This window comes from Pogona vitticeps, chromosome 4 (assembly GCF_051106095.1).
Source record: "Pogona vitticeps strain Pit_001003342236 chromosome 4, PviZW2.1, whole genome shotgun sequence".
In the NCBI taxonomy this organism is placed as follows: domain Eukaryota; kingdom Metazoa; phylum Chordata; class Lepidosauria; order Squamata; family Agamidae; genus Pogona; species Pogona vitticeps.
In genome coordinates, this window is record NC_135786.1 from 80,903,497 (window position 1) to 80,922,409 (window position 18,913).

The 18,913-nt window shown below is 39.2% G+C and overlaps 1 long non-coding RNA gene across 1 annotated transcript; it reads left to right on the forward strand.

Annotated features, from left to right (window-relative positions):
• The first annotated feature begins 4,812 nt into the window (after window positions 1–4,812).
• On the forward strand, window positions 4,813–18,850 carry LOC144589088 (uncharacterized). The gene is made up of 2 exons (XR_013544990.1): window positions 4,813–10,040; window positions 15,148–18,850. It is a non-coding gene; the product is annotated as an uncharacterized LOC144589088 (long non-coding RNA).
• The last annotated feature ends 63 nt before the right edge of the window (window positions 18,851–18,913 follow it).

The following is an 18,913-nucleotide window of genomic DNA, read 5'->3' on the forward strand; positions in this document are numbered from 1 at the left end:
AATTGCTTGACTTAATGTTTGATTCTTTGCAATTTTGCTACTTTCTGTGCTTTAGAGGTTGCTTATTGATGGAACTCCAGCTTCTTGTAAGGCGTGTGGGTTTTTTTCTTGTTGCTTATTCAGAAGTAGAATGTCCAGCAGTGCTTGCACACGCATTACATCCATGTTGCTATATCGGCAGGACTTTCTGCGTAGTAGAAATTCAAGAGAGTACTGGGTGGAATTTCAATTCTGCTTTATAGATGGAAGGGCCTTTAGAATAAGTCTTAAGAATAAGTCTTAAGATAGTCTTTGGCCATAGGCTTACAATCTAAGACATACAATACACACAAAGAAAATGGTAGTTTGATTAAATGCCAAATTCAAGCCATTCATTAGAAGGGCAATATAGTTTGTTTCTGTGGATAAGGGTCTGAATACTTGAAAGTTTATTGAGTGTGAGGGGCGGTTACACCTGTGTGGTATTCATTACAATAGCACCTGATGGGGAGTTAGTGGAACAAATGAAATTGAGCTCCACGTCATCTAAGGATCCCACTCCTTTGGCTGTCGTCATCGTTAAGTCGTGTCCAACTCTTTGTGACCCCATGGACCAGAGCACGTCAGGCCCTCCTGTCTTCCACTGCCTCCCAGAGTTGTGTCAAATTCATGCTGGTTGCTTCAGTGACACTGTCCAATCATCTCGTCCTTTGTTGCCCCCTTCTCCTCTTCCCGTCACACTTTCCTAACACCAGGGTCTTTTCCAGGGAGTCTTCTCATGAGATGGCCAAAGTATTGGAGCCTCAGCTTCAGGATCTGTCCTTCCATTCAGCACTCAGGGTTGATTTCCTTTAGAATGGATAGGTTTGTTAGAATCTGGCAGCCTTTGGCAGCCATTGCCATTGAACAAATAGTAATCCCCATGGCTTGGGGAAGAACCAGAAGAACATGTAGGATCAACATCTCTGAAGGCCCAGTTAAAAGAAAGTTTCCATAAGAGAAGGAGCTGAAAGGACTCCTAGTCTGTAATTGAGGTCTATAATTGGAGAGTTCCTGAGAGGAGAAAGTAATAGTCATTGTCTCATGAGTCTATCGGCAAACAAGTGTTAGACAGGGATGCATCTGACTGGAAGCAGTGAAATGAACCATCAGGGAAATGCTGTATTTCTGGTTTACCATCAGTCAATGTTCTCAAGAGAATTCTCTCTTACAAGATCATCCTGAAGCTAAATGAACAATCAAGAGCATGTCATGGGCCTCAGAAAAAGTGACAAAGGCAGGCCTTTGTGATTGAGGAGTCATACTTACAGCTGATGCCTGTGCTTACTTTCTGATAACCAGTCATAAAACAAAGGAAGGTCATTTGCAAACTGCAGGTGAAAAGAGGTGAAAAGCCCCTGCTGTGACAATCCAGTATTTTCAGCACTTCAGGAATTCCCTCTTATTCAAGCAGCTCCTGTGGTGTATAATTGAGTCCTCACTGCATTAACCTCATAAATTTCAGCCATTCCTCACACAGTGCCCTTTGGTGAGAATTAGGAAGAATAAAGATAGCCCTTAATTATCCTATTTTTAGCTGGTTTCTCCATTTGATGGCTATAAACAAAGTTATTAATGCAGCACTACATGGCTAGATTTGGAAAGACCACTGTTATACAGCTCTTGTAACTTGCTAATTGAATTTACCATCTGCAATTCCTGGGGTGTCAGATCCTGTGTGTGTGTGTGTGAATACCTCAGAGCTTGAAATTGTCATTTTGTACCGTGTTTTCCCGAAACAGGGTCTTATATTAATTTTTGCTCCAAAAAACACATTAGGGCTTATTTTGAGGGGATGTTTTATTTTACAGCCATGTCATCTTCTTCTGGTCGCTGCACAATGTTGCACGATGGTGGAGGGTGGGGCTTCACTTAACTGGGGCTTATTTTGGGGGGCAGGGCTTATATTACATGCATCCTGAAAAATCATGTTAGGTCTTATTTTCGGGGAAATAGGGTATTATTATAACATACTCAGTGGGCATGCTGACTAAAGGTTTCTGGGGGTTGTAGTCCCAAATAACTTTTAAAATGTCTGTCTTAACATTTGCACAGTGCCTAATAAGGGTATATAGATGTGAACAGTTTCAGTAGGGTTGGGTGGTGGTGTTGTTTTAAAGAAAACTGACATCAACATTTGATTGCTGGTGTGATGGAGCTGGTATTGGTGTTTCCAAGTGAGCATTTTCATCGCCTCAGATGTTCAGATAGATTCATTAATCCACACAGCAGACTTACTTAGCTTGGTTGTTCACAGTCATGAAAGCCTCTTTGTTTAAGAGCAATAGTATAAAGTGGCTAGTTTTACAATTGGTTTTTAAGCTGTTGGCAGAAAAGTGAGGAGGAATTAAAGAACCTCTTAATGAGGGTAAAAGAGGAGAGCGCAAAAATGGTCTGAAGCTCTACATCAAAAAAACTAAGATCATGGCCACTGGTCCCATCACCTCCTGGCAAATAAAAGGGGGTGATATGGAGGCAGTGGCAGATTTTACTTTCTTGGGCTCCATGATGACTGCAGATGGTGAAAGCGGCCACGAAATTAAAAGATGCCTGCTTCTTGGGGGGGGGAAAGCAATGACAAACCTAGATAGCATCTTAAAAAGCAGAGGCATCACCTTGCCAACAACGGTGCACATAGTCAAAGCTATGATTTTTCCAGTAGCGATGTATGGAAGTGAGAGCTGGACCATAAAGAAGGCTGGCCACCGAAGAATTGATGCTTTTGAATTGTGGTGCTGGAGGAGACTGTTGATAGTCCCCTGGAATGCAAAGAGAACAAACCTATCCATTCTGAAGGAAATCAACCCTAAGTGCTCATGGAAGGACAGATCCTGAATCTGAGGCTCCAATACTTTGGCCATCTCATGAGAAGAGAAGACTTGCTGGAAAAGACCCTAATGCTGGGAAAGTGTGAAGGCAGGAGGAGAAGGGGACGACAGAGGACGAGATGGTTGGAAAGTGTCATTGAAGCTACCAACATGAATTTGACCAAACTCTGGGAGGCAGTGGAAGACAGGAGGGCCTGGCGTGCTCTGGTCCATGGGGTCATGAAGAGTCGGACACGACTAAATGACTAAAGAACAACAAGGCTATCTGGTTCAGGTATCTGGTTGCAAAGCCAGAGGTTAAGATTTAAATTCCCCACTGTGCCTCCTGCGAATACAGCCAGCCTTTGTGGCCTTGGGCAAGCTGCACAGTCCCAGGGCACCCCCAGAAGAAGGGAATGGTAAACCATTTCTAAGTACAGTGGTGCCTCGCTGTACGGAAAGAAAAAAGCCATTGGAATGCATTAAACTTAGTTTAATGCGTTCCAATCGGCTGATTTACTTACCGTACAGCGATGTCCCTCTATGGCTGGCAGCCATTTTCGCACCCTCCCCTCGCTTAACGAGGGCGCGAAAATGGCTGCAATCAGCTGTTCCGTGGCTTCAAAATGGCCGCTGGAACAGCCGAAATGGCCAGCCGCAGCATTTTCGTGCCCTTGGTAAGCGAGGGGAGGGCGCGAAAACGCTGCGCTCAGCCATTTCGGCTGTTCCAGCAGCGTTTTCGCGTCCTCCCCTTGCTTACCAAGGGCGCGAAAATGCTGCGGCCGGCCCTTTCGGCTGTTCCGGCGGCCATTTTGAAGCCACGGAACAGCTGATCGGCGGGGTGCAAAGCGAAGGTCGGTAAGCGAACCGCTTACCGACCTTCGCTCTGCGATTTTCGCCCATTGGGGGCATCGCTGTGCGATCGCATTAGCAATCGCAAAAGTGTCACCATAAAGCGAATTCATTGCTCTACGGGGCACTCGTTCTGCGAGGCACCACTGTATTCTCTGCTTGGAGAGGGAGGAACAGGGGAAGTAAAGGAGGATGGAGATTGCAGAGAAATTAAATGAGTTCTTCTCATCTGTCTTCACAACAGAAGACCTTGGGCAGATTCCACTGCTTGAACTAATGAATTAAATCTGATACAGGTTAAAAGATTATGTTTTACACCTAATTGATAAATTGAAGATCAATAAGTCACCGGGCTCAAATGGCATCCATCCAAGAGTTATTAAGGAACTGAGGAATGAAGTTGCTCATCTCTTAACTAAAATATACAACTTGTCCCTTAAAACGGCCATGGTGCCAGAGGACCGGAGGATAGCACATGTCACACCAATCTTTAAAAAGGGAAGGAGGGGAGACCAGGGAAACTACAGGCTGGTTATCCTAATGTCTGTTCCAAGGAAGATGGTGGGAAGCTTCATCCCAGAAGAACAAGCGTTGCTGAGGGGAAATCACCATGGCTTCTGTAACGGTAAGTTTTGCCTCGTAAACCTTTTAGAATTCTTTGAAAAGGTCAAACAGGCATGTGGATGCGGATGAACCAGTGGATATTGTCTATCTTGATTTTCAGAAGGTGTTTGACACAGTCCTTCACCAAAGGCTGTTGAGAAAACTCCACAGTCAAGAGATAAGAGGACAGGTCCTCTTATGGAATGAGAATTGGCTGAGAACCAGGAAACAAAGAGTAGGTGTCTACAGGCAATTTTCACAATGAAGAGAGGTGAAAAGTGGTGTGCTCCAGGGATCTGTGCTGCAACTGGTGCTTTTCAACCTGTTCATAAATGACCTGGAGACACGGATAAGCAGTGAGGTGACAGAGTTTGCAGATGACACAAAATTAATCCAGCTGGTGAAGACCAGAAGGGGTTGTGAAGAGCTCCAGAAGGATCTCTCCAAACTGGGAGAATGGACGGCAAAATGGCAAATGTGTTTCAGTATGAGAAAATGCAGAGTAATGCACATTGGGGCAAAAAATCAAAACTTTATTTATCAGCTAATGGGCTCTGAGCTGTCTGTGACAGATAAGGAAAGCAATCATGGTGTGCTGGTGGACCGCTTGATGAAAGTGTCAACCCAGTGTGTGGCAGCAATGAAGGCCAATCATGCTAGGTATAATTAAAAAGGGGATTGAAAATAAATAGCCAGCATTATAATACCATTGTACAAAACACTGGTAAGGCCGCACCTGGAGTATTGCGTACAGTTCTGGTAACCGCACCTCAAAAATACATAGTGGAACTGGAACAGAAGCGAGCGACTAAAATGATGACTGGGCTGGGGCACCTCCCTTATGAGGAAAGGCTACAATGTTTGGGGCTGTTTAGCCTAGAGAAAAGGCATCTGAAGGGGACATGATTGAGACATATAAAATTATGCAGGGGATGGATAAAGTGGATAGAGTGAAAACAGAAAATAAAATATTTCTTTACCCAGCATGTTGTTGGTCTGTGGAACTCTTGCCACTGGATGTGGTGATGGAATCTGGCCTAGATGCTTTTAAAAGGGGACTGGACAGATTCCTGGAGGAAAAGTCAATTGCACGTTACAAGCCATGATGGGGAAGTATAATCTCCAGGCTTAGAAGGAAGGTACCTCCAAATGCCAGATGCAGGGGAGTGGTATCAGGAGACAGATATCTAGCTGTCATGTGTGCTCCCAGAGGCATCTGGCAGGGCCACTGTGAGATATATGAAGCTGGACTAGATGGGCTTTTGGCCTGATCCAGTTTTTATGCGGAACTCTGAAAAGGTTGCCATGAGTCAGAATTGACTTGATAATACATCACCACCATTATCATCATTTAAGTAAGCCGTACTCAGTAGTACATACTTTTGAAATGCAAAATGGACGGACATGCAAAGGATGTCAATTCTCCTGACAGCAAGCTGAGATGATAGGGTTGACAGAATTGCAACCAAAATGGGCCAATGAGGAATGATCAGTATGCCTTTGGAAACCTCAGAATTTTGCGAAGAATGTGGGAAAGTTTCTTTTTGATTGATAGCTGGAGGCTGTGGGAGCTGTCGTCAAAAAGGAAACTTTCCCAAGCTCTCAGTTTAGACAAGTACAAAAGATGTAGAGGGGCAACACAGCTGAATAATTCACTCAGTGAGCATGCTCAGTACCCGTGCAATGTAGAATGGCCAGTGAGAAAAAGGGAGGAAGTCAAATATATGAGCTGGGGATTGTCGGTGAGAAGTAACAGAATGCTCTGCTTGTAGGGAATGGCTCTCTGGGACCTCAAAGAGAAGGAAGGATAAACTGCAAAACTGTTGCAGATCATATAACATATTGAAAGAACCAGGACAATAGTCCAGTGCTCACAAAATGGCACCCAGTTTCTTGAGTCAGACCCTCCCACTTTCCTGCAGGAAATTTCCTTTTCTTTCTTTCTTTCTTTCTTTCTTTCTTTCTTTCTTTCTTTCTTTCTTTCTTTCTTTCTTTCTTTATGCTCTGTTGACTGATTGACCTTCCATTCTCCAAAACAGGAGCAGCTGTGAGGAGGTTGCTTCACCCAACATAAAGAACAAGGGAGCACCCTTTCCCCCATTTCCCACCCCTTTTCTGACCCACCTTTTCATTTATAAGCAAAAGGGCAGGGCTTGTTTCGGATTTGTTTAATGAGTGTGTGGATGGGGTTAAATTGACGTCAGCTGCTGTGGGAGCAGGAGACAATATTTATCTGAAAAGTGCAGTACAAATAAAGAAAACTTAGCATGGTCTGCATTGTGGTTAACACTAACGATACCAGGCCTAAACCACAGTTTGCCAATCAACTTCTATATCATGGCTGCAAAACATCCTATTATATTAACTACAATTAGTTTTAACCCAATGGAATGTAGTCACATCAGCTCAGGTCAACAGAATCTTAGATGTTGTTGAAGGATTTCATATAAAGATGCTTTTGAACTTGATTTTAAAGGGTAGAGCATAACTACCAGATATTTGGATTACAATTCCCACAACCCTAATCAGTGGGTCAATGGTTGGGGATAATTGACTTTATAGTACACAATATATGGGTACAAAAGATTGGGGAAGACTGCTCTAATGTGAGTATTCAACCCAAAGGTTGAATACCAAATGTGTGTGTAGGGTGGAGCATTCAAGAATTCAATTTTATTGAGTAGATGAATTACCTCCCATGGGAAGCTAGTCTGGCCCCATCTTTGCTGTCCTTCCACAAGCAGACAAAGACCTTTCTCTGCAGGCAGGCCTTTTCCTTGGTGGCTGGAAGCCTGAGACGGTTTTTTTTTAAATGGATTGTTCTGTTTTAAAAATGTTTTTAGAATTAATCTTATTTACTGTTTTTATTATAATACTTGTTTAATTTGTTTTTTTAAAAAATATTTGTATACTTACTGTTTTTAGCTTTTAAACATTGTCTTTTAATTGTTTTAAGTCACCTTGGGTCCTCTTAAGGAAAAAGATGGGGCAAAAATGTTTTAAATAAATAAGATGAATAATGATGAGTGAGTCATGTCTGGGCTACAACACAGGCAATATTTAAAATGGCCACTACTGCTTCTGAACAAGCAATCTTAGAATAGTAGGCATCAGTCTCTAGAGACTATGGTAATGTGCTCTGAATAGAAGTCTTGGAACAGCGTCTAGTGTGGCTGAGAAGTCCAATACAAGAGTTTTAAATCCCTTTCCCACTGAAGACATACAATTTGTCTCCTGTCCAGCTCCCTGATGTTGCTGTTTTCGGAACTGTTTGCCTCGGCCTGCTGAACAAGTGTCTCTTCAAATTGGGAGAGGCCATGCTGCACCACCTGCCTCCAGACTGAATGCTCAGATGTCAAAATTTCCTATCTGTTGTGGTCTATTCCTAGGTCCTTCAGATCTTGTTTGCGCTGTGTCACAGCTGTGGTCTCCCTCTGGGGCACTATCCCCGCACTAATTCTCCATACAGGAGAACAGTCATAGAATAAACAGAACTGTACTACAAAGAAGTCCTTGAGTATTACAGATATAATGCTTATTACAAAGTCCTGGTGATCCAAAGTTGACCTCTTTAACCATTAGCACAACTTTAATTCCAGTTCATCCAAAGCTGTTCATCATTTCTTAAGGGAACCCTCGATACAAGAGTTTTGTGGCCCTTTTACAGTAATTACAAAACAATGTTCTTTTTATTATTATTAGTGTCAAAGGCTACATTAAAAATGGAATGAATGCAATATTTGGTAGTTGACTGTGTGTTAGTAAAACTTTTTCTGCAACAGGGGAGGGATCATAATCCCAAAATATTACTTTGCTTAGTGCAACTCCGTTTTCAAATGAGGTTAAAACTAGTTCAGAGACTGTGGTAGCTATCAGAAACATCTTCCTGAGCAGAAGGCAGCAATGATAAGACTACAGTCCATCAGACAATCATGTCCTGCATAGAATGCTTAATAATATATGTCACAATTTTCAATCTCTGTAGTTTTATGGCACACCACCAGATGGTAGTATGCTACACAGAGTCAGTTAAGCAAACTGCATTCCAAAAATTTATGTATTGGAGGTGGGGGATAGAGGGGAGTGCACTTAAAAAAATAATAATAAAGGAAACAGGGGAGGGGGGAGGTGTTGATTTTCTTGCACCTCAAATTCAGAATGCACCAAAATTAAACAAAATTAAACTCAAAATAATGAGGCCACATTTTGAAAAGGTGAGTAGATGTCTGCCGAACATGGAACACCTAAGTACCATATATATTATTTGAACATTAAATTTGGATGTGTATGCATAGATTATTATCATGTTGTATAAACATAATCAAATTTAGACTTTCACCTTTCTGACAGAGCAGACACAATTTAACTGTAAAAGAAATCTGTCGACTTTTTGGTGAATGCAAAGAAATCTTTGCTATGCAAATGTACATGTCTACTCAGGAGTAAAACTCATTGAGACTAATGAAGCCAAACCACAGGCTAGTGTGGCAGTCTGAGAAATACTGTGTTTATAATAACCTTTCTTCAGGCAAACATCCTAGAGCATTGGGTTTTTTAAAAAAAAAACATTAAATCAAGGTGTGTTAGGTCCTTTCAGCTAACTGAAAACAAATTCCAGACTTGCAAAATAATACTGCATCTCATAATATTGAGAGCAAAAAAAGTCTATTAATTTATGGCAATATACCAAAATGATCACATTGGGAAAAGAACCAATCTGAATGTTAAGTCTCACCATCCTCATCATCATTATTGTGGTAGTGATTGAAAATGTGGGAGTAGATTCCTGCCCCAAAGAGTTTGCAGTTTGAAAGGCAACATAGAGGAATGAAGAAACGGGAAGCAGGAGTCAACTGAGAAACAATAGGAAATTGTTTCAATTATAGATTCCTAGCCTTTCTTACAGAGAAATGTCAGAGTACTTGCTAAATGTTTAATAGCCAGCTATACTTCTTTTCTTACTCTGAAATAAGCATGTGGGGGACCTAATATGCATTGTCAGTAAGGTGGCCGAGGGATCTTCACCTCCCTCACCTCTGACTTTTTCCACTAAATTCTCCTCCCACCTAGGTGCGTAAAAAAACTTATTAGATTGAATTTGGCAAATTCGGTGAAACATCCCCCCTTTCTTTTCAACTAGCAATAAGGTTTGAGTCCCATCTATGTGCAGTAGGCCCAATCCTAATCAGGCATATTTATTTCAGATTTTTTAAAAAAAAATAATGAGGAAAGCAATAGATTTAACATTTAGATGTATGCAATGCATTTCACATATTAGGTAGTTTAACCATGTGCAGCAATCACGCATCGGGGGGGGGGGGGGACTGTTCCAGAGGCTACATGGGAACATAGAATTTTCATTGTAGATTTGGAGAAATTGAGACTATCAACTACATTAGCTACCTTCTTCATCTTCATGCAATTATTTTGTGTGATATCAACTGTTTACAACACCTTTTCCTCCCTGTCATTTCAACTGACTATTTTTGCCTACTCTCCAGCTCTTCTGATATGGGGATTGCCATGTTTCTGGGTGCTGAGGCTCTTGCCAAAACAAGAGCTGTTTACCCCAGTCACCTCAAACTGAATCTTCAGGTTTTCTTCATCTTCATCTGGGAACTTTACCTCAACTTCAAATCCTACAGCTACAACGTCTAGCCAAGATGTTTTTCAGAATTTTTGAATACCTCAAGCTCTACAATTCCTAGCCTGATGAAGAATATTTTTCACAATATTTCTGCCAACCTGCAAAGTCTAGAAGTAAGTATTTACAAATAAATAGCTGCTTGCAATTAATTTTTTCCTTTTAACTGAGGTGCATTGATGTTGTGTTATGACTGTAGCCTAACGAGGAATAACTTAACTCCTTTTACAGCATAACTTTAAGATTTAGGGTTGTTGTTTTTTTAGTTTGGAAAGTGTCACCTCACTAAATGGTAGTAGAGGAATATAGCCCAGTTCAGCATTGGCTGGTGCTCTCTTGATATGACAAGAAGATAGGATAGAAAGGTGTGCTCTGTGCCAGAGAACCTTGTAGCTTTTAGAAGGCTTTTAAAAGCAACTAAGAGGAACTACTCTAAATACTTTTGAGAAAACAAAGTAAAAGATTAATTTTTAAATTATGATAAACACAATTAGCTGCTTGAGAAGATGGCTTAGAACTGCAACCGTAACTAATTACTTTTTTAAAATACCATAATTTCCTATTTGCACTGAGTCCATTCACCCCTGGAAGCTGTCTTCTAGACTGAGTCCGTCTGCTGTTTTAATACCTGGAATAGCTCACCAAAATCTCAGAGAATGCTCTCTTTCAACAGATGCACTTCCTACAGTCATTTTAACTAGTGATGCCATGGGCAGAATGAAGGACCTTCTGCACTCTATTGAACTGACTCCCACCCACCCCTTGTTGTTTTTCATATTTCTCTTTCTCCAGAAAACAAGAATCCTACATACAGCAACTCAGATCCAGAACTCTGTAGCATGTGTTATCTATACAGAGAATAGGGCTATTTTTGTCACCTTTTCTGTTGCACTCCTGGGGGGGCGGGAGGGGGACACTGAGAATCGGAGGACCTTCAAGGGTGGCACATGGTGAGAAATAAAGGGGAATAGAAACAGTAATTTTCCTATATGGGTGAAACAGCTTTGGATTCATACAGCTTTGGACACTGGATCCCAGTCAGTGACCATGATGCTCGGCTACATCTGTCTTGTTTCCAACACATTTTTGCTCTTCAGAACTATTTTACAAATAGTATTAACCACCATCAAAGCCACACAGGAACAGAAATACATGCCTCAATAGTTCTGTCTATAATCTAATATAGAAATGCTGAGAACAAGGAAGGGTGTGTGAGGGAGCTGAGAAAGGAACCCTGGGAGCTGAATAAATGCACCACAGGATGAGGGCAATAAATTAAAGTAGAGGAAAATTATGAAAGATGCAAGTAATAGTTTTTCTTAAGATGTTATTAAAATGCCTCAGAATGTTTTATTATCAGCATAACATATTCTTAAGAGCTTGTTGCCGATTCAAGTTTTCACATCCAGGCATTTGCCTAATGCTTTAATTAGTACTGTTTACACATGACATTAGATCCTTGTGGAATCCATTTCTGCTAACACATAAAGTTTCAATCTCCTTCCCCTGCTTCCCGCTTCTTAGGTTAAATATAAATATCTGTTCATCATTAAGAAAGTGTCTTATGTCCAGTCAGAATGTATGAGCAGAATAGAAAATGATGTGGAGTGCAAATTAAGAGGCCAAAATTAATGGAGTTGACCTTTAGCTATGGATCATTGTCTGTCTTCTCACATGAAATTTGACTCATCCTTTTATTTAAAAGTAACCTATGATCTTCTGTTTATTCTGTGATTGGGTTTATGGCTCATTCAAGAGAAATTGGTGTCCTAGTAAATTGTATCAGAAGCGAAACCACCACCACCACACAATAATGGATAACGGAGATGCATAGGCCTACACACCTAAAAGAGACAACTATTGCTAGTTATCAATTGGAGGAGCTCTCAACTCTATGATAGGTTCAGAACAGAAATAGTTTTTTAAAACACTGTCATTCTTATTGAAGCCAATGTGGACTTGGATTTCCCTGAGCTGCATAATTAACACCTTATGATTGTCCGTACCTTTAACTGTTTTTTGGTGGAGACAAGAGAGAGAATGGGGTTTTGAACAAATTGCCCATATCTTGAGTCATACAAGAGAAATTTAGAAAATATTCAGGAGCAATTGAGGACCACCAAGAAAATGTTCCACTTTTAACCACTGGCTTATAATTGTTTAAGTTATTTAAATGTTTTCAACTGTACGTTTATACTTGAGAAGAACAGATCTGTAGAATCTTGTGTTTTTCCAAGCAGGTTATGTGCTCATGTTGCTTCATGCAAAACATGTTTTATGATGCCATTCTCTCTTGAGGGCACTTCCAACAGACATGAAACAAATGAAGAAATAAATATAAAACCACAAATGCAAAAGCAATATTTCATAAATCAAAAGAACAGTTTTAAACCCAGCTAATTAAATCCCCGAGATTTAAGTATGCAATTCAAATTTTGTTTGAGGTCATGACCTACATTCAAATCTGACAAGTCTGTATACAGAAAATTAACCCAGGGTATTTTGGGGGTTTGTTGCTGGTCCAAGTATCAGCTAGCACACTGATTCCCACTCTAGTGTACTTTTTTTCCTGAACTTACATTCAAAATATAGCACCATGTTATGACATTTCAGTCACAGCAAGCTACGAAATATCTCCAACAGCAGTAAGGTTAAACCAAATGTCTTGTAATCTATCCATCATACAGCACGAGGCAATACTGAGATATCTATGGCTATGTAGGTCTGAAATCCCCCCCAAAATTTCCTCCCAGTCCCTTGAGATTCTGTTACTATTTTTGTAAACATTGTGTATACCCAACATAGGGGAATCAGTGTGTTTTGTAAAAACCCAACAAGACACTGAGTAAATTACTCTCATTGCATTTCTTATAATCCATTCAAAATGAAGATTTTAACAGCATATGGGGTATAGTTCCATTGGCTAAAAAGAAAATAAAAACAGATTAAGCCTAAATCCAGTTGGAATAGATTGATTGGATCAACTGCTGAATAGTGAGTCAACATTTGTATAATTCTCATTTATTCAATGGATTTATTTTAGTTGGGACTACCAACTACACCCAAGTTTTAGTATTTTGATTAGTCCATTATATATGTGGGCTTAACACAAGCTTTACTTATGCTGGGGGGGGGCACTTGTGGATCACAAGTTCCATACTACTGATCTGAACAAAGTACCACTTAGAAATACTAATTGGGAAAGGCAGTGCGTAGCATTTTAGAAGACAGGTCCCAGGTTCATCTTTGGCCAACATATATGATTTATGCATTGGGGATAGTATTGTATATTATGATCACTGCCATGTTTGTATGTCACTTTCCTTACATAATTGACACAGATGTTTAAAGATGCATGTAGAGTAGTAGTTCCCAACCCTGAGTCCCCAGATGTTCCTGGACTAAAACTCCCAGAAGCCTTCACAACTAGCTATGCTAGCCAGGATTTTTGGGAGCTGTTGTCCAAGAAACATCTGGGGACCCAAGTTTGGGAACCACTGATGTAGACAAACCACTTTCCCACTTAACTACTTTGATATGGCAAACACTGGTGCAGAAGGTTGCTTTATACAAATGTTACGAAGGAAGAGATGGGGGAGAATTTTGTTACACTTTGTTTTTAAAAGAATTTACCCAAATTCATAGATTTCTTCACATCCAGAAGCAAAGGGACTTGAGATTAAAAACAAAAATAAACCTCAAATGTAAGAGTAACCAAAACTATCATCTTCCATCCATCCAGGTCCAAAGCTCTGCACACTTAACTCTTAAAAGTTTGCATTTGAATCCCTGAGTCTTCAGCTATATCAAAATTAGGTTTTATATATATATATGCACAGTGCAGAAATGAGAGGGTGAAAATTCAGCTTATTTTGAGGAATGGGCTGGAATTTCTTAATCACTGTATTCAGGGCAGAAAGAACCTCGAGTTCAAAACATTCGAATGGAAGAGAAAGTGAAATTAAAAATACTACTTTAAAATGATCCTACAGTCTGAAGCTAACTTATTGAAGATATCCATAACGTTATTGCTTCAATATATGTTTGTCTGGCTTCTGCTAGCAATATTTCCTTACTTCACTGTGAACATTTTTATTCTACACAAATCTTATACATAAAATGAGAATAATTAAACAGCACAAATGAGCAACAATTAAAGAAAAAGTTAATGCTTGCTTATAACAATTAAGCACAGAACATCAGCATACAAAAAACTGAAGAAGAATCCAGACGTTCAAAGGCCTACAATCCTCTACCCATTACTTGGGAAAAAGCCAAACCGAGCCCTATAAGACCTTCTTCTGAGTAAACTGCCCTGTAACAGAGTAGTTTCATACACACTTGTTACCTGGGTTTAAGCCCAATGAGTTAAAAAAAGAGTTATTTCTTAGTAGGGAAGTATAGGAGTGGTAGCACAAAGTTTTAACATGGTGTCTAGACACCAATACTATCAGTATTTAACAGAGTATTCTGAGGAAAAAGTTATGCAACCCAGGATGCCACAATATTGATCATATTTGGCTAGAATTGTGATAACTGTGCAATATTAAACCAATCAAAATAATCACAGTGGATGTGTTTAAAAGTTTTCAGTACTTTACTGTTCGGATCTGAAGAGATTCAAAAGGAGTCCTCCTGAATTGTAAACTCTGGGCTGCACTTTCCAAATCCAAAATGGCACCTCTGGTAAAGAGATCATGGCAGCTTAAGAACCTATACCTACCACTCTTTCATTATAATTGGATTTATTTAACTCACAACTTTTAAAAAATCATCACAACCTTCTAATTCCATGAAAAGAAAATAACCTAATTTAGTGAGTAAAAAACTGTACAAGTTGTGATATGAAGGGATTGAAGAGAGAGGATCATGAGAATTTCTGTTCCGTTTTTCCTTTTCACTGATTAAAAAACCAAACCAAGAGTCCCTGATCATTTAACAAAACATCTAAGAATTTTAATTTTTTTCAGACCTAGTGAGAGAGGAAATTATGCATCTCCATTTGTTTTCTCTTATTTCTGTAGAGAAACAAAGTGAAGAAAGCCCAGTGAACAGAATTAAATTATATACTTACTTTCATTGTAAAAAATGCTGTTTACATTGCTTCGGGTGGGATCAAAAAGCAGAGCTGTTACAGACTATGTCTAATATTTCATTTGGTATTTTAGAGTTTATAATGACACTGTGCATTTTTTTTTTGTTTTTTCTATCAATTTTCTCAAGGAAATGATTCTCCCCTCCACAATTCCTGAAAACTGATACCATGCTGACATGGAAGTGAATGTTCGCTTAATCAAACAAGACAGCAGGAGTAATTTGGAAACTTAAAACTCTACATCTCCAACAGTTTAATAAGAGTCCCAAGGATTAAACAACAGGGAACCTCAACTGCTGTACCTTAGGTTTATTACTTGCAGAGAATCCGCCAGTTTTAGTCCAGAAATACATATATTTCATTGAAGGACAATTCTAAGTTGGAACTGAAACTGAGCTGCTTGTGGTGACATTTAAGGATCTCTGACTATGAAATAAATATGATGATGCATCAGTATTAAACCTCAGCATGAACAGTCATTTTATTCGAAATGAAAACAGGCCAACATCTGTCTGTGCATTCAAGATTCATTTTATAAATATCCACATCTGTAAGTTTTAGTAGAGTGGCTAGGAAAATGACAAAAGTGGCTAGTGTTTCTAAGTGAATCTGGAAGTTGGTTTGTTTTTTTCAGGTAAAGCATGAAAAAGGATTACAAGGAAAGTCAAAAGGCTTTTTTGACCAGAAAAAAAAACCTCAGGACAGTTTGGCGCATGTTCTTACAGTCATATAACCCACAGAAGAAAACATAAGTGGGTGAACAACTCAATTATGTGTGTTTGATTTCTTGTGTGAGAGTGTGTTGTTGTTGTTTTTAAAAAAACCTTCCAAGTTTTTTTTTTATCTTTGGCAAAAAAGGGTTTGTAAATAGATCAAGATGTGCCATCAAAAAAATGATCAACTACTGCAAGATTTTTCACTCTTGCATGAGAGCAAAAGCACCAGTGTGGGGATTTATTTCCCCCTTTTCTTCAGAAGGAGCATTAGCAAAATAAAAATCTACTGTACTAGGATTTCTGTACAAAATATTCTCACTCTCACTCTCTTTCTCTCTGTCTCTTGCTCTCTCGCTGTCTCTGAAAAAAAAAGTCACAAAAAATCAAATGGCAAAAAAGCACAATCATTCTCATAATGTCACCTAGCAAGGAGAAAATGATTTAAATTTTTCATCTTCCTTTGCAAGAATGAAAGAAGTGAAGGTTTACATGTTTTTGTGGGCTTGCCTAGAGATCAAAAAACCTATATCCCAGGGCACCTCTGGGACAGAGCATATGCTTTGTACATATGAAGTCTTGGGTTCTGTCACTGTGACAGAACCTTCTCAATAAGAAGGCCCAGGAAAAGGCCTTTTCCACAGCATTTAGCAATCCTGGGGTAGAGGAGTAATTAAAATGTATGTGCAGAAAAGTTTTAAGGGAAGTCATTACTGAGAAAACAATCTCACCTTTGCTAAGATCATCACCATTCAGGTTTTTTACTGCCTTTATTCTTGAAGAGCACAGTGCCCACTTCATTGGGTTGACCCCCAAAATGACAACTATTTGAAAATGTTATAATCCGAGGTAAACTGTGCTTTATAAACAAATAACACCCATTGTTTCATGAACAAATAACCTGGTAACTCCTTGACCTCTCTTTATAACATTGCTACTTATTTGTAACACTGCTATGCTTATTACACTTGTATTGCCCCACCTTTTAAAACCTCCTTAGCACTAAATAAACTGTATTATATAAGAAACCATGATCCATTTTCTTCAAAATACTCTGCTTTCTGCAATTTGATTTTGAATATTTTCAAATCCAGGCCTTGGACTGTTGCTGAGAAGCATCTCTCGTGTCTTCTGAGCCGCTAGCAGGGAAACCTGAAATGGATGACACTGAAGAGGCTTTCTCAAACCTTCAGTGATGGTTTATTATGACTAGATGAAAAAGGCTGAGAGAAGGTCAGCCATGCAGTGCGTCATGTAAACTCTGAATGTGCTGCTCTGATTACCCAAAAAGCCCACTACAGATACACCATGAATGCCATCTTGTTATTTGCTATGATAAGAAATGATCGTTGTCTATCTATCTACTTTGTCCATTGTGTAGGAATGTATAATGTCTCTGAAGCAGAAACATCATGTCTAGAGTCTTGTAGAGAAGATGGCATTCCTTATCACAATTTATTAAGAACTTGAAAGTAATATCACACATGCTTATTAGGGGAAGTAAGCCCAAATGAGCACGGTGGGACTTAAATCCCAGTAAACATGCAGAGGATTGCACAGAAATGGATCCCAAGTCTTTATATTTGTGTTAGGCTTCTGAAGCTGGTTAAACCATAAAACTTTATATGAGCACTTACATTAAATCTGGCACACTGTGTTCATATACTGTAAATCAATTCATTGTAACGACTTGAAATCATAAAAAGTACAGCTTCCCATGTATCGATGCGTGCTAATAATACAATAAGTAGTTTAGGAAAATATTTCCAATGTCACCAAATATGCAATGTAAGAAACGCCTTGCCAAAGAACTGCTAATAGGTAGCAATTGGGTTGCCAATCAATTGTTAATAGCGGTGCCTAACTGAATTACAAAATACCCAGCAAACCAGCTTCCAGAAAGCGAGTGGAGGGAGGGGGAACATATGCTCTTTTGATGTATTGAGATAAACAGGTGACTTTTTTGTTTGATACTCTACATTGTTCCCCGAATTTTCCTAAGAGGGTTGTGTTCAAATATTCAAATATATCTACCTTCTGCTGCCTCTGAAGAGGGAAATTATTTTGACAGCACAGTACTATTTTTATTTGGTTTATACAATACATGCTTAATATATACTTAATAAACATTGACAGCCACATGAACTGGACAAAGCATCAAGGATAAATCCTCAGATTTTTCTTTCATTGCAATTGTTTTTCCAATATTTTATTTTTACATTTTCACATTTTTGATCCGGGTGGCCATTTTATTTTTAGATCAGATTATTCATGTAGTTTAGATTATTTTTCTCTTTCTTTCCTTGAAGCAGGGTGGGTGGGGTAGGGGTGGGAATCAGCTCTTATAATTGTCCTAAGCATGCTGCTTTTTGACACTAGGGGTCATTTAAGCTTACGTTTCCTGCTGTGCAGAACTAAACATGCAGAGAATACAAAATTTCCTTGAATACAGTGGTACGAAGAAAACCATTTCCTTAGGTCTTGACCACCAATTTTCTATTCACATGGCTGTAAATTGATCCCATTGCGATCTGGACAATTTTGGTCAATGATGCATTTGTAAAAATCTCACTTAAACGTACTGTATGGAAATCACTCCACAAAACAACAACGGGATCTGTTTGTGAATTAAGTGATAGATTATATTGGACATTGTGTTTTTTTTCTGTTTCCCCTTCTCCTGAAGTTGCATAATATAAATTGATACATATTAGACCAAAAGGTTGTTTTTATACTGCTGGTTGTTGTTGTTTTTTGTTATACATTGGAACAACTCTGGGATTGAACATCTCAGTCATGTCGTGGCTGATAAAGTGACACTTGAGAATTAATTGGAATGAACAATTTGTGTATAAGGACATGGCCCTTGTTGTAATTACTGGCTTTCCTATTAATACTGAACCTCAGCTGCAGCTTGGGCTTCAGATCTGCTGCTCCCCTTCTCACCATTTTCTTTCTTCTTTTCTATTCCTCTTCCATTCTCAGTGGACTCAAGATTTTGGACCAATATTGCAGGTTTATCAGAACTTCTTTTTTTATTTTTTTATTTTTTCAGATCATTCTGGATATTCAGGTTTCAGTATGCATTTCCCCCCTACATAAATATATATTTTCCCCAATACTTTTCTCTATTGTAATACTAGAACAACTGTTTTAATCTTAATTGTTAGCTTAATTTGAA